We start from the raw sequence: 14,084 nt of genomic DNA, 5'->3' as shown, positions 1-14,084 counted from the left end.
CTCTTCCCAGCTTCTCTGCAATCGTGTCTTCTGCTCCTGGGCACGCATCGTATCCGGAACTTCTCTGCAGTTGTTGTGCCAGATGACATCGTTCCGCCACGTCCAGACAGCCCAAAAGACAGCCGCTAGCGTTACCGCCTCCTCCATATTTGTATTGCCAATCTTAAAGTTCAGGAAGTTTGTAAGCTCACGCCCTTGCAATACGTTCGTACATCCCCAAATTGCTTCCGCAAACGCACAGCCGCAAAATAGATGTTCCACCGTTTCCGATTCATGTCCACACATCGGACATCCCCCACCAATCCATACCCTCTTGGAGCGCAAATTATCACGGACACGCAACACATTACGGGCACACCGCCATAGCAAATTTTTTACCTTTGGCGGAATCGGCATAGGCCACAATGCTTTCCATACCACAAACCCGTTATCCACAGCGTGCCGAGATCCCCCATTAATAATCGGTAGCCATGCTTTACCGTGTAACATCCACGGATATCTCCCACCCATCTCCAAGTGTCACGGAACTGAACATTCACTGGTGTTGCCAATATCCTACCTTCGTCTTCCTCGTTAAAAATATCACGAATTAACTCAACATCCCACTTGCCAGTTTCATTAAGCAGATTGTGAACATTAGCCTCACGCAACTCCTCCATGCAAGGCGTGCTTATAGTCCCATTGACGACGGGCCAGCTAGCCAGTTCCAGCCCCAGACTCTCGTATCCCGACCATCTCCCACTCGCCGGGCCACTCCCATCTGTAAAACACGCTGCCCCGCCATGATACTACGCCATATGAAACTAGGATTGCCACCCAGTTGCGCGTCCATAAACTCTGTCTCCGGATAGTATCGTGCCTTGAGAAGACGGCTGACCAGTGAATCGGGATAGATTAGTAGACGCCATCCCTGTTTGGCCAGTAAAGCGATGTTAAAAACATGTAACTTGCGAAAACCCAGGCCACCTCTCGATTTAGGAGCACACATCCTGTCCCAGCTTAACCAGTGTATACCCCGGCTGCCTGTACCACCACCGCCCCACCAAAAACGGTTAAACATCTTTTCTAGGGCATCACAAGTGCGCATTGGAAGTAAAAAAGTAGACATTGTAAAGATCGGTAGCGATTGTGCGATGCTCTTGAGGAGCACTTCTTTACCTGCTCGGGATAGTAGTTTATTCTGCCAGGTGCCAAGTCTATTTCGAATACTCTCTTCAATGTATCGGAACACCGCTGTCTTGTTACGACCGAGAACCGACGGTAGACCCAGATACCGCCCCAAATCAGCCGCTTCGGGAACTCCTATGATTTCAGACACCAAGGTCCGGACCGGCGGGCTCGTATTGCGGCTATAAACTGCACTAGATTTCTCGAAATTTATCAATTGTCCTGAGGCCAAACTATAATTTTCGACGCATTCCTTTATTTTCCTAGCTTCCCGTTCACACGCCCTGAAAAATAATAGGCTATCGTCAGCGAAAAAGAGGTGTGAGATGGCCGGAGCTCCCCGAGCCACCCTAACACCATGAATGTCCCCCCTAGCCTCGGCCTGCTGTAAAAGGATAGAAAATCCTTCTGCGCATATGATAAACAGGTACGGGGACAACGGGTCACCCTGCCAGATTCCCCGCGTAGGATTAACCTGCCCTGCTACCTCCCCGTTAACCAAAATGGAGTATCTGACAGACGTGACACAAACCATAAGCAACTCCACCCAGCTACTCTCGAAACCCAACGCCCCCAACATCCCCTCCAAGAATGACCATTCCATTCTATCATAAGCCTTAGCCATGTCTAGCTTCAGCGCCGCCCAACCCTTTAACCCCTTGGTCGTCCTCCTGAGAAAATGACCAATCTCCCTGGCCACTATAATATTATCCGTGAGCAGCCGTTCAGGTACGAACGCGCTCTGAGATTGGGAAACTACTTGAGCAAGGCATCCCTTTAGTCTGTTGGCTAGCATCTTAGCTAGCACATTGTAAATAACATTACAGAGCGCTATCGGACGAAGATCCGATACTCTTTCGGGGACCGGTTTCTTGGGAAGTAAAACAATATTGGCATTGTTTAGACCTGGTGGAAACTGCTTCTGTTCCACACAATTAATGACAAAAATCGACAGATCATGACCCAAAAGTGGCCAGAAATGTTGGAAAAAAGCCGGGGACATTCCGTCCGGCCCCGGCGCCTTTTCCGGCTTCATATCAAATAACGCAGCTTTCACATCCGACATCGTGAACGGTTGTGTCAACGAGATGTTCATCTTTGTGGACACTCGTGTCCGAACCCGGTCAAAAATGTTAAAACCACTGCTCTCAGATCCAAAAATATGATTAAAATACCTGATGATTTCTGCTTTCATTGCTAGGCCCTCGGTCCACTCGCCATTCTGATTTCTGACACGGGTAAGAAGATTTTGTTTTCAACGAGCCGTAGCGGTCCTGTGAAAATATTTTGTATTTGCATTCCCGTGTTTGAGCCAAAGATGTTTTGAACGTTGCTTCCAGAATATCTCCTCAGCTTTTTGGACTTTTCTCAATTCCTTTTCTGCTGCCAAGAATCTGTTCACGGCATTCGCAGCTCTGTTTTCTTTCAAGTTCGCCAGTGTTTGCCTAAGAGTCTTGCTCCGTGCGCCAAAAGTGCGATAGTACTCGCCTCCCCAATTTCATAAACGCTGGCCACAAACAGCCACCAACTTCACCAAATCATACTCTCATTAATTATTAAAGCTTATTTTGACGTTTTCATGCCTAAACTTTCTGTTTTTTATATGTTAGCTAACATATAGTGCACTGCTTCGCATTTTCCACCTAAATTTGCTTCCTAATCCTTCTTCTTTTTCTTCTTTTCTTTTCTTTTTTTTAATCTATTGTTACTTGACTGATTTTTTTTTCTATTTAATTATTAGGTAGATTCATTTAAATTATAGGTAGAATTTTCCTTTGCATGTATATTATTCCCAGATAATTCAGACCAATTCTCTATTTGATAAAAGTTATATATTTTGGTAAAAATTTAATTTGTGTGAGGTCATCACGATACTTGTTCGTGAGACGGTTAAGTGAAATGAAAATATATATTATACTTATATTGAAAAATGTAATACTAATCAGAAATAAAGTGTTTATTACTTATAAAAATTAGTGTATGGTAATTAATACTTTTGAAGGAAAAATATAATATTTTAACATTATAATTTAAAAGTTTATATTTTTTTTTAAAAAAATATTATATTTAATTCCCTTAAATAACAAACACTTATCAGATCAGCATTACTTATAAAAATGTAATATTTTTGAAGCAAAAATATAATATTTTTATATTTGATTTAAAAAGTATTACATTTTTTTTTTTTTTGCTTTCAAAAAAAAAAAGTATTACATTTTTAATCAAAAGTATTATATTTTTTTCTTATAAGTAACAATAATTTTATTCCTTATTAGTAATACGAGTTTTTTTACGCGATTTGCATGAATGGAATAATGCCCAATGATTATTTTTAAATAAGTATTTCAAAGTATATCAATGTAATATTATATAGGAGATATTTATGCATAGGTGAATAAATATTGGATTCCAAGGACCTTATAGTCCAGTGGTATCCGGTTGCTCCCCTAAGTGAGAGGTGATAGGTTTGAGCCTCAGTTAAGGCGATCAGTAGTTTGAGTGTCCCCTTTCTCTAGTAATAAATAAATGTTGAATATGTTTATTTAAAGTATATAAATTTAAGATAATATATGAGCCCTTTCTCTTGTAATAAATAAATGTTGAATTTGTTTATTTAAAGTATATATAAATTTAAGATTAGTATTTCGAGTGTCCCCTTTATCTAGTAATAAATAAAAATGTTGAATTTGTTTATTTAAAGTATATAAATTTAAGATAATATATGAGCCCTTTCTCTTGTAATAAATAAATGTTGAATTTGTTTATTTAAAGTATATATAAATTTAAGATAATATATGAGAGATTGATTATAATTGTCAATCAAATAAATGCTTGCAACTTAGTAATAACGCTAGTCTAAATACTTAGTTTTAAAGCGATAGTCTAAATAAATAATATATGAGAGATTGATTATAATTGTCAATGCTTGCAACTTAGTAATAACGCTAGTCTAAATACTTAGTTTTAAAGCGATAGTCTAAATAAATACTAATTTTAGTTTAAATTTCTATAATTATTCTTAATTCTCTTTTGGGTAGCATTGTCATTGTTTTTATCTTCAGTACATGTCCTCTTTTTGAATTTTTTTAATGGTAGTGTGTCATGTGCAATTAGGTTACTGGTTGCGATGAGTGTGGAAAGGATTAATTCATTCAGTAACTGAATTCAGATTACACATATACACTCAAGAGAGAGAACTATCTAAAAGGCATAAGACTAGATCTCTAACAGAAATACACAACTATACATTATAAGCTACATAACAAATAATATATTAAAACCATAGTCTAACACTCCCCCTCAAGCACAAGGTGGATGTGACGACACATTGAGCTTGCTTCGTAGAACCCCAAAGCGGGCCGCTGGTAGTGGCTTGGTGAATATGTCCGCAAGCTGATCCTTAGTAGACACAAAATGAACCTGCAAATCTCCTGAAGATACCTTATCCCGAACAAAATGATAGTCTACCTCAACGTGTTTAGTGCGGGCATGAAACACGGGATTTGCGCAGAGATAGGTGGCCCCAAGGTTATTATACCATAACGTCGGCGGAGCCGTCGGACCCAAGCGAAGCTCACGTAGTAGAGACACAACCCAGGTGACCTCAGCGCAGAGGTCAGCCAGACCCTTATACTCGGCTTCTGTAGAAGAACGCGCCACGGTGCGTTGCTTGCGAGAGACCCAGGAGACCAGATTCGTCCCTAAGAACACGGCATACCCACTGGTGGACTTCCGGTCAACCGGACAACCAGCCCAATCGGAGTCGGAATAAGCCTGAATATCAGATGAAACTGAGGCGGAAATACGAAGACCATAGTCCAGGGTACCTCGTATGTAGCGGAGAACTCGCTTCAGCAGTCCCCAATGTTCATCTGTAGGCGAATGCATGAATTGACAAAGGCGATTAACAGAATATGATAAATCTGGACGAGTAATAGTAAGATACTGCAGGGCCCCGGCTAAGCGTCTGTATTGCGTCGGATTATCAAACAGAGTAGATGACTGACTGGCTGGGAGACTGAGGCCGGAGTTGCAAGAGACTTACAATCAGCCATGCCTGCTCGCTGTAAGATATCATGCATATAATGACGCTGAGTGAGCAGCATGCCCTCGGGAACCCGTAACGTCTCTATACCCAAAAAGAATGTTGGCGTACCAAGATCTCTAATTTTGAAGGCTGTAGCCAGTTTGCTCAGCAAACGATCAATAAGGATAGCATCATCCCCTAGCATGATGATGTCATCGACATAGGCGAGAAGAAAAACCCTTGAGTCTCCTTCCAAGTAGTGAAATAAGGAGACATTGGTCTTCGAAGCTACAAAACCTGTGTGAAGCAAAAAATCGTGTAAACGTTTGAACCAAGCCCGTGGCGCCTGCTTCAACCCATACAGAGAACGCTGTAAGTGACAGACATGAGTGGGGCGATCAGGGTCCTCATACCCTGGAGGTTGCCGCATATATATAGTCTCGGACAGACGGCCGTTAAGAAAGGCGTTGTGGACATCTAATTGCCATAGAGTCCACCCGCGTGACACGGCTAGAGATAATAAAATCCGGACTGTGGTGGGTTTGACCACCGGACTGAAAGTCTCAAAAAAGTCCTCCCCTGCTACTTGATTGAAACCTTTGGCTACTAAGCGAGCCTTATAGCGCTCGATAGTACCATCTGCATTCCGCTTGGTGCGGAAAACCCACTTGCACCCTACTATGTTCATGTCTGATGTGGCGGGAACCAGCTGCCATGTACAGTTATGTAGCAACGCATTAAACTCTTGATCCATTGCATCTCGCCAGTGGGAATGGCCAACTGCTTGCGAGTAGCAAGTAGGATCAGGAATTGACGCAGTGAGAGCATGAAACTCCTCTGCGGTTCCCCGAGTCTGGTGGCGTAGACGCATTACATGAGCCCGTTCTTGTGGCCTATCCCTTGCTCGACGCCGAGTCCGTGCACGAGGTTGGGGCTCAGGCTGAGATTCACCCATAGGATTAGGCGGTGGAAGAGCCGGGGCAGTCTCGCCACCGTGATGGGCAACGAGACTAGAGGCCCATGGTGCACTGGGCTCGGACGGAACGCCATTTGCCTGAAAAGAACCAACTGTTGCAAAGGGAAAATTAGTTTCATCAAAGCGGACGTGGCGGCAGATATAGGTTTTCCCGGTGTGTAGACTCATGCAGCGGTAACCCCTAAAGGATGGAGGGTAACCTAAGAAGACACACGGGCTTGACCGGTACTCGACTTTATGTCGATTATATGGGCGTAGATAAGGAAAGCATAGACAGCCAAACACACGAAGCCACGTGTAATTAGGTGGTTCATGATAAAGGCGGTAGTGGGGTGTATCGAACTGGAGTGAGGCTGACGGTAGACGATTGATAAGAAATGTGACAGTATCAAACGCATGATCTCAATAACGGAACGGGATAGACGCTTGTGCCATCAAAGCTAAGCCGGTCTCGACAATATGCCGATGCCGGCGTTCTACACGCCCGTTTTGTTCGTGCGTATAGGCACATGATTGCCTGTGCACAATTCCTAAGGATGAGAAGACTTTGTGTAATTTTTGATATTCCCGCCCCCCCCCCCCCCCCCCCCCCCCCCCCCAAGTCAGGCTGGATGGACTTGATAGAACATGAAAACGTCCGTTCTACCATCGCCCGAAAAAGCTCAAAAATTTTATAAATGTCGGTTTTGAGTCGCAGAGGATAATACCAACAAAAGCAAGTATTATCGTCTACAAACAATACAAAATAACGAGAGCCATCTGCCGAAAGAACCGGCGAAGGACCCCAAATATCAGTGTAAATGAGATCGAGTACATTATTGCTTGATTTAATAACCCTATCTAAAGGAAAGCGGGACGATTTTCCTAATTGACAAGGATTACATAATTTGGGCATTATACTTTTATTTGATTCAACGAGACAACTTTTCAAGACACGCTGCAAGGCTTGACCATGTGGGTGACCGAGACGCTGGTGCCAGACCAGGGAAGAGGCACGAGCCGAGACGAACGCGTAATGTGACTTCGGAATTGATAGCGAGTATAAGCCCCCGAAACTTAGTCCCTTAAGAAGTACTGCCTGTGTGGTGAAATCCTTCACAACAAAAAAATTAGGATGAAATTCAAAATAGCAATTGTTATCTTTTGTGAAACGATTGACCGATAATAATGAAACAGAGAGTTCAGGGACATGTAAAATATTAAACAGTTTTAAGGATTTGGAAACGGAAGGAATAACTGCATGACCAACACGCGAGATCGCCAAACCTGAGCCATTTCCCACTCTTAAAACCTCGCCTCCGTGATACTCTGTGGACTGCCCGAGAGCGCCGGAGTCAGGAGTGGCATGGGCAGACGCTCCCGTGTCCGGCAGCCAGGATGTCACCGCCGGGACGCCTGCATCACCGGCGACTGCTACGTGGGCCTGGGAGGGTGGTGGCTCGGAATAACGCTTATAGCAGAAAGCTGCGGAGTGACCTTGAGATCGACAGATCTGACATCGGACTCCACCTCCGCGCTGATTTCCACTGCCACGACCGCCGCGCCGGTTTCCGCCACCACGGGATTGGCCACCTCCTCCACGTGACTGGCCACCGCGCTGTGAACCATCGCCATTCTGCCATCTGCCGCGTCCAGCGTACAAGGCCGACGGCTGTCCATTCGCCATTCCCGATTGTTGAATCGGAAAGTCATCCTCATGGATGAACTGCTGCGCCTGTAGATAGTCGGCCAATTGCGGGATCGTCACCGGTGTACCGGAGACCGCCAGGGAGGCTGCCATGGACCGGAATTCCGTTCGCAACCCCCGGAAGACATATAAGTTCTGCTCTGATAATGTCATTGCCCGTCCAGCAAGCGCAAGATCTTCTACCAAATGTTGTGCCCGGCCGAGGTACTCTTGCGTGGACGCATCACCTTGCCGCAAAGACTGAAACTGCCCCATCAGGTTGAGGCATCTGACCTGCGATGATGACCCCAGGGCTGTTTCCGCCGCAAGCCACACCTCACGCGACGTGGTCTGTCCAAGCGTGAGGTACATGACCTCTTCTGAAATGGAGGAGATCAGTAAAGACAAGATGGAGGCATCTTGTTCTATCCAAGCTTCATGAGCCGGATTAATGGTGGTGGTAGGAGTGCCGTCCGAAGAGTCGCCGGTGGAAATCTCAAGCACGAGCGACGGGCACGGGCGAGATCCATCGATGAATCCCAATAATCTTTGGCCACGTAAAAACGGGATAATCTGGGTTCTCCAATAAATATAATTTCGGTGCGTAAGTTTGAGTGACACAAAATGATGTGCACTTGGGAGGGAATTGGGGTTGGTGTTTGGGGAAGATACGGTGGTGGTGGTGAGTGTACGCTCCGAACTCTGTGACATTGTCGAAAAAGAGAAGAGAGAGAAAACAAAACAGGTTTGAATCACATGATCCTATTGGCTAACTGATACCAGATGAGTGTGGAAAGGATTAATTCATTCAGTAACTGAATTCAGATTACACATATACACTCAGGAGAGAGAACTATCTAAAAGGCATAAGACTAGATCTCTAACAGAAATACACAACTATACATTATAAGCTACATAACAAATAATATATTAAAACCATAGTCTAACAGTTGCAGCATAGAGGGATTCATCATTCAATGAGATTATGGTGTAGGAAGCTTTAGATTTGCCTTGTTGTGTATATGACTGCGATTTTAGTTGTAATATGAACACTTTATCTTACAAAGACCTATTGATATTTAGTAGTTGTAGTTTTTCCCCTACATGTGTTCATGTGTTTTGAAATGTGTGTTGTAGGTTATCATGTGAAAGTATTTAATAAAATATTAATATTTATTATATTTGTATAAAATACTTGATAAATAAATATAGATATAACATGTTTCGTATTATAATTTTGATATTTAATTACAAGATAATGTAAAAAGAAGACAATGGATAATGTAGGAATATAATAAATTAATAAATTTGAAGGTAAGGAATCATTGAATTGTAGAAAATAAAGATAAGATAATTAATGAAATTATATTTTTTTTAAATTTTTTTTATAATGAATATTTTTTTTTAAATAAAGCATTATAGACATCTAATTCTAAATTAATTAAATGCATATGTATTATTTTTTGTTGTAGCTACTAATTTATTTAATTTAATAAGAGTAATAAAGTGTCGTACATAATTTTAATCAACAATAATAAAATCAATGATTGTTTTTTAATTTCCATTCATTCTTGAGACAAATTGTTTTGAGAGTTTGTCAATGACAATTGCTACAATTGCTGTCAATAGAGGATGATAATAAATAATTAAAAATATATGGTTATAATAGATATTGTTATAATGATATAGTAAAAATTAACATAAAATTTCTTTACAAGTTTTCACGCATTGATAAAATTCTGATGTGTAAACTTGTTCAATTGGAGCTAGTGAGATGTTAACATTGTCAATTATTTGGAAAATGGCCCTACCGTTTTAGGGCAATTTATATCGTGCACCACGGTGCACATAGCAATGTGCGCCAGGCACAAAACGCGCGCGTTTCATGCTGATGTCATACTGACGTCACTCCGTCCATCCGAACAGACCAAATCCCATTATGTGTATTCAATTAAAAATTTATGTGTATTGTGTTATGAGTTTATATGTATTCAGTTAAGAGTTTCTGTGTATTATGTTAACCAAACCCCATTATGTGTATTCAGTCAAAAGTTTATGTGTATTGTGTAATGAGTTTATGTGTATTCAATAAGAGTTTATGTGTATTATGTTAGAAATATACAAATGAAATATACATGTTTCATATAATCAACCTCAATAGCGAAAGCATAGGATCAAGCATACCTCCAGCCATAGTTGATACCTTCATTGCATTGCTTGAAGAATAGTAAAGAACTTTTTTTTGTCTACCACTTGGTCTCCTATTCAACTAGATGGTGTAGTCACAAAATCACAGGAGCAGTGGGAGGACCATACATATATATAACTTACGTGCCATCATTATAGGTTAAGTAACGGAAACTGTTACTTCCGTTTCAAACCATGGCCATAAATGACCTATTAACTTGCACCACTTAATGGTGACATTTATGAAAAATGTTACATTCTTCCCCTTGGTGCAAGTAGTAACTCAAAGAAGCAAAAAAAAAAAAAAACATGAACCATAGAGATAGTTCATCTTAATCAGAGTAGCATCCACTTATGATTACAATGTAACTTCTTCTCTAAGTACCTTATGTGGTATAAAACTTAATGAATAAACCTCATGTTCATTCTTGATTTGTAATTAGTTATAAAAAAACTAATTACTACCATGATGCGTAGTATATTTGCAAACAAATAATACTCAGAGTACGAGTTATCGATCCACAAGGATGTGGTTGTATCAAGCACTAGTTACTAATTTATTCATTAGAGCTAATCCTAACAATTGTTTTGATGATTGATTTTCATAAAATAAATAAAATAAAGCAGAGATTCAGGATTTTGAAAACAAATAGAGACAATATGAGATTTCTGGAATTCAAGTATTTGATCACCTAGTGCCAAAATTTAAGGACAATATTAAAATCTGGGTTTAACAAGTGTGAGGATGCAAGGTGGTATAGAGCTACTCTCGTAGTCACTAACACTAATGAATTTCCACTCTCGTGGCTTAAACACCCAATAAAACAGGATCATGCATCATAAAATCCTAACTATTTCCATCTCTCGATGCGCAATAATCAAGAATTAAACTGCCTAACAAAATTACCCTTTCTCAAGGTGCAATAGTTAAGTGCAATTGTGTGTGCCCTAAATTATGCTCAACTCTCGTTGTGACACAAAGATAGCAAACGAAACAAGTAACTATGGCCACTAATTACAAGCATCAAACAATAAAATCACAATTGCAACACAAGCATTAAACCCAAATAATAATATATTAAAGAATCTAAGAGCTCAGACACATAGGTTGATAAACACTTTTACCCAAGAATCTCTAAAGAATTTAACCAAGCATGGCTAAATTAAACATATCAAATATTAATGAAGAAAATTCAAATTATCAAAAGAGTACAAGAATGAACCATGCGATTCTCTCGAATCTCCCTAGTCTTCTTCTTGATCCCCAAGACAACTTATGACTCTTAGCTTGATTTCTCTCTTTCATGTCTCCAAAGATCTCTGTATTCTCTTGAGGAATGTAAGATTTTATAGAGCGGAATTGCAATTCCTTTATTTAAATTAGGAAATTTCCGTCAATAAACTTTCTTTTAGAACTTAATGCTGCCATTTTATTTGCAATACAGCATCTCTTGATTTGGAATATATGCATACACTATGGAATTTGTAATTAATGCAGCGCCTTTCTCCTTGTGGATTTCCACGCCGCTCCTTTTTATTTGGGAAATTAGTTGCCGCTTTTCTTCATTCCATGCTGCGCCCTTTTAATTCTTGGCCGCGACTTTCTCGACGCGTCGAGCGCTGCTGTGCTCGCACAAATTACTTTCGAAAAATTTTCGATGCGTCGAGTTTTTTGGACTCCAACTTGTTCATTTTGGTTCTAAATTCACTCTAGAACTTTCCTTCCTCATAAAATTGACTTACAATGGTTCCAAAACACTAACAAACACCGTAAAACATTCCAAATAAGTGTGAACCATAACTAAATAATAAAATAAAGGATTATGCAATTAAATTATCACAATCATGGGCTCAAGCCTAACAAATATAACTAAATTAATACTAAAAATGAGTACAATTAGACTCACATCAAATCCCCCCACACTTAAGCATTTGCTTGTCCTCAAGCAAAACCAAGGAATAAATCACAAATCAAAACATAGAAATTACTCATACTCTCTCTTGCACAACCTTTCAAACCACCAACCAACTCACTGCAAAACAACAAGCTTCAAGAATCAAATTATCTTGGCACATAAGACCCATTCTTAAGCCAATAACCAAGCACCAAGAATTTACAGAGCGTGAGGATCAAGTGTGCGCAAATGTTTAGTTGAGATTATGCAAGACACGGCTCATGAATGATATCCCATAGGCTTGCCCTTCATGCTCCCCTAGATCAAATCTAAGAATGCATGCTAAGATCAAATAGGACTTTATTTAGCTTGTAATGGGGCTACGGCTGATGACTAACAAAGAAGTGGTATGGAAAAATAATCAAAAAGAGAGAATGTCACAATTTATCTAAACTTTTCAAAATTTGGAAGAGATGAGATAATCATAATTTCAATGAGCAAATTTCTTTTAGGAACTTAGCAACTCTTTGGTAAAGTGGGGGTTCAAACTCAAAAACTTTCAATCTTTATTTCATTTTCATTCTTTTCATTTCTTTTTTTTCGATTCTTTTCTTTGGATTTCTTTTGAATACTGCAAGGCAATTTTAATCCAATCTTTCAATTCTCTCACACTTGAACATTTGTAATATCAGTTGCTTTTTGGCACAACTCCATAAAACTCTTCTTACAGAAATAATAAAGATAAAAGTTTCATTCTCTCAATGGGTGGAAGGGAAATATTTGGCCAAAGGCTAAGGGTTATAATAGCGGGGGTAAATCAAAGAAAAACAATTACAATGAGGGGATAAGTGCTTAGCACTTATTTAAACAAAAAAAAGGCACAATGGGGACACAAAGGATAAAAATATATATAGGGACATGTTTAAAGGATATGGCTAAACAAAAATGGCCTAAATCACTTCAAAACATGCAAAACTTAGATCTAGCAAAACACCCATGACCGGAATCTCACATAAGCCTTCACTAGCAATGCATAACACACAAGATCAAGAATTAATCCAATTATTACGTGGTTAACAAAGCTATTGGCAAGGGAATAGATCAATTATGTGTTACACCTCAAATCATCAATCACAAATTGAGATGCAGCAAGCACCACTAAAACAAACCACTAACCAACAAGAGAGAGTAATTGCAATTGCATGCTGAGAGAAGTAATTTATTCACCAAAAATAGCATATGAGTCATTCAAGCAAAAGCAAAAAAATTAAAATTTTTAAAATATCTCCAAATTAATGGCTCCTCCCCCACACTTAAAAATTTGCATCGTCCCCGATGCAAAACAAAAGAGAGAAGAACAAGAGAAAAGAAAAAGCAAAAATAAGACGAAATAAAAAGTAATAAAACTAAAATAAGACAAAACTAGAAAGCAATAAAAACAGAAAGCAATAAAAGATAACATGAGGTGCCTCCCATGAAGCGCTAAGTTTAACGTTGCTAGCTCGACCTAACCTGGTTATGGAGTGCTCATCCCGGATGATCCGCGAGTTTGATCTCATCACCCCATAAACTCTTCAAATGCATATACTCATCATGTGTCACCTTGAAAGTAGGGTCAAGATGCAAAATTGACTTGCAATCAATGACCTTTGACTCATCAAGAACATTAAATTCCACCTTTTCCTCCCCAAAGTCAAAGATCATGGAGCCTTTCCTTGCATTTATTATTGCTCCAGTAGTGGCTAAGAAAGGTCTCCTCAAAATGAGTGGGATGTCTGGATTCATTGGGGTAGCTATCACAATAAAGTCACAAGGCACAAAATACTTATCCACACAAACTGGGACATCTTCAAGAATTCCAATAGGCTTTGTGATGGATTGATCCGCCATTTGCAAAGTGAATTGGATTGGTTTTGGTTCTCCCAACCCCAACTTTTGACAAAGAGTAAGAGGCATAACACTCACACTGGCTCCCAAATTACAAAGGGATCCCTTTAAAGGTTGGCTTCCAATAACACAAGGGATTGTGAACTTCCCCGGATCTCTATGCTTAGGTATATTCCTCCCAATACCTGGCGTCAATGCCTGATACTCTTGTGCCACAGCAACCATCTGTCGTTCCCCATATTTCTTTTTCTTAGCTAGAATCTCCCTCAAAAATTTTCC

This window comes from Ipomoea nil, unplaced genomic scaffold (genome assembly GCF_001879475.1).
Source record: "Ipomoea nil cultivar Tokyo-kokei standard unplaced genomic scaffold, Asagao_1.1 scaffold0642, whole genome shotgun sequence".
Taxonomy (NCBI): Eukaryota; Viridiplantae; Streptophyta; class Magnoliopsida; order Solanales; family Convolvulaceae; genus Ipomoea; species Ipomoea nil.
The sequence above is the reverse complement of the archived record's forward strand: the minus strand, read 5'-3'. Positions refer to the sequence as shown.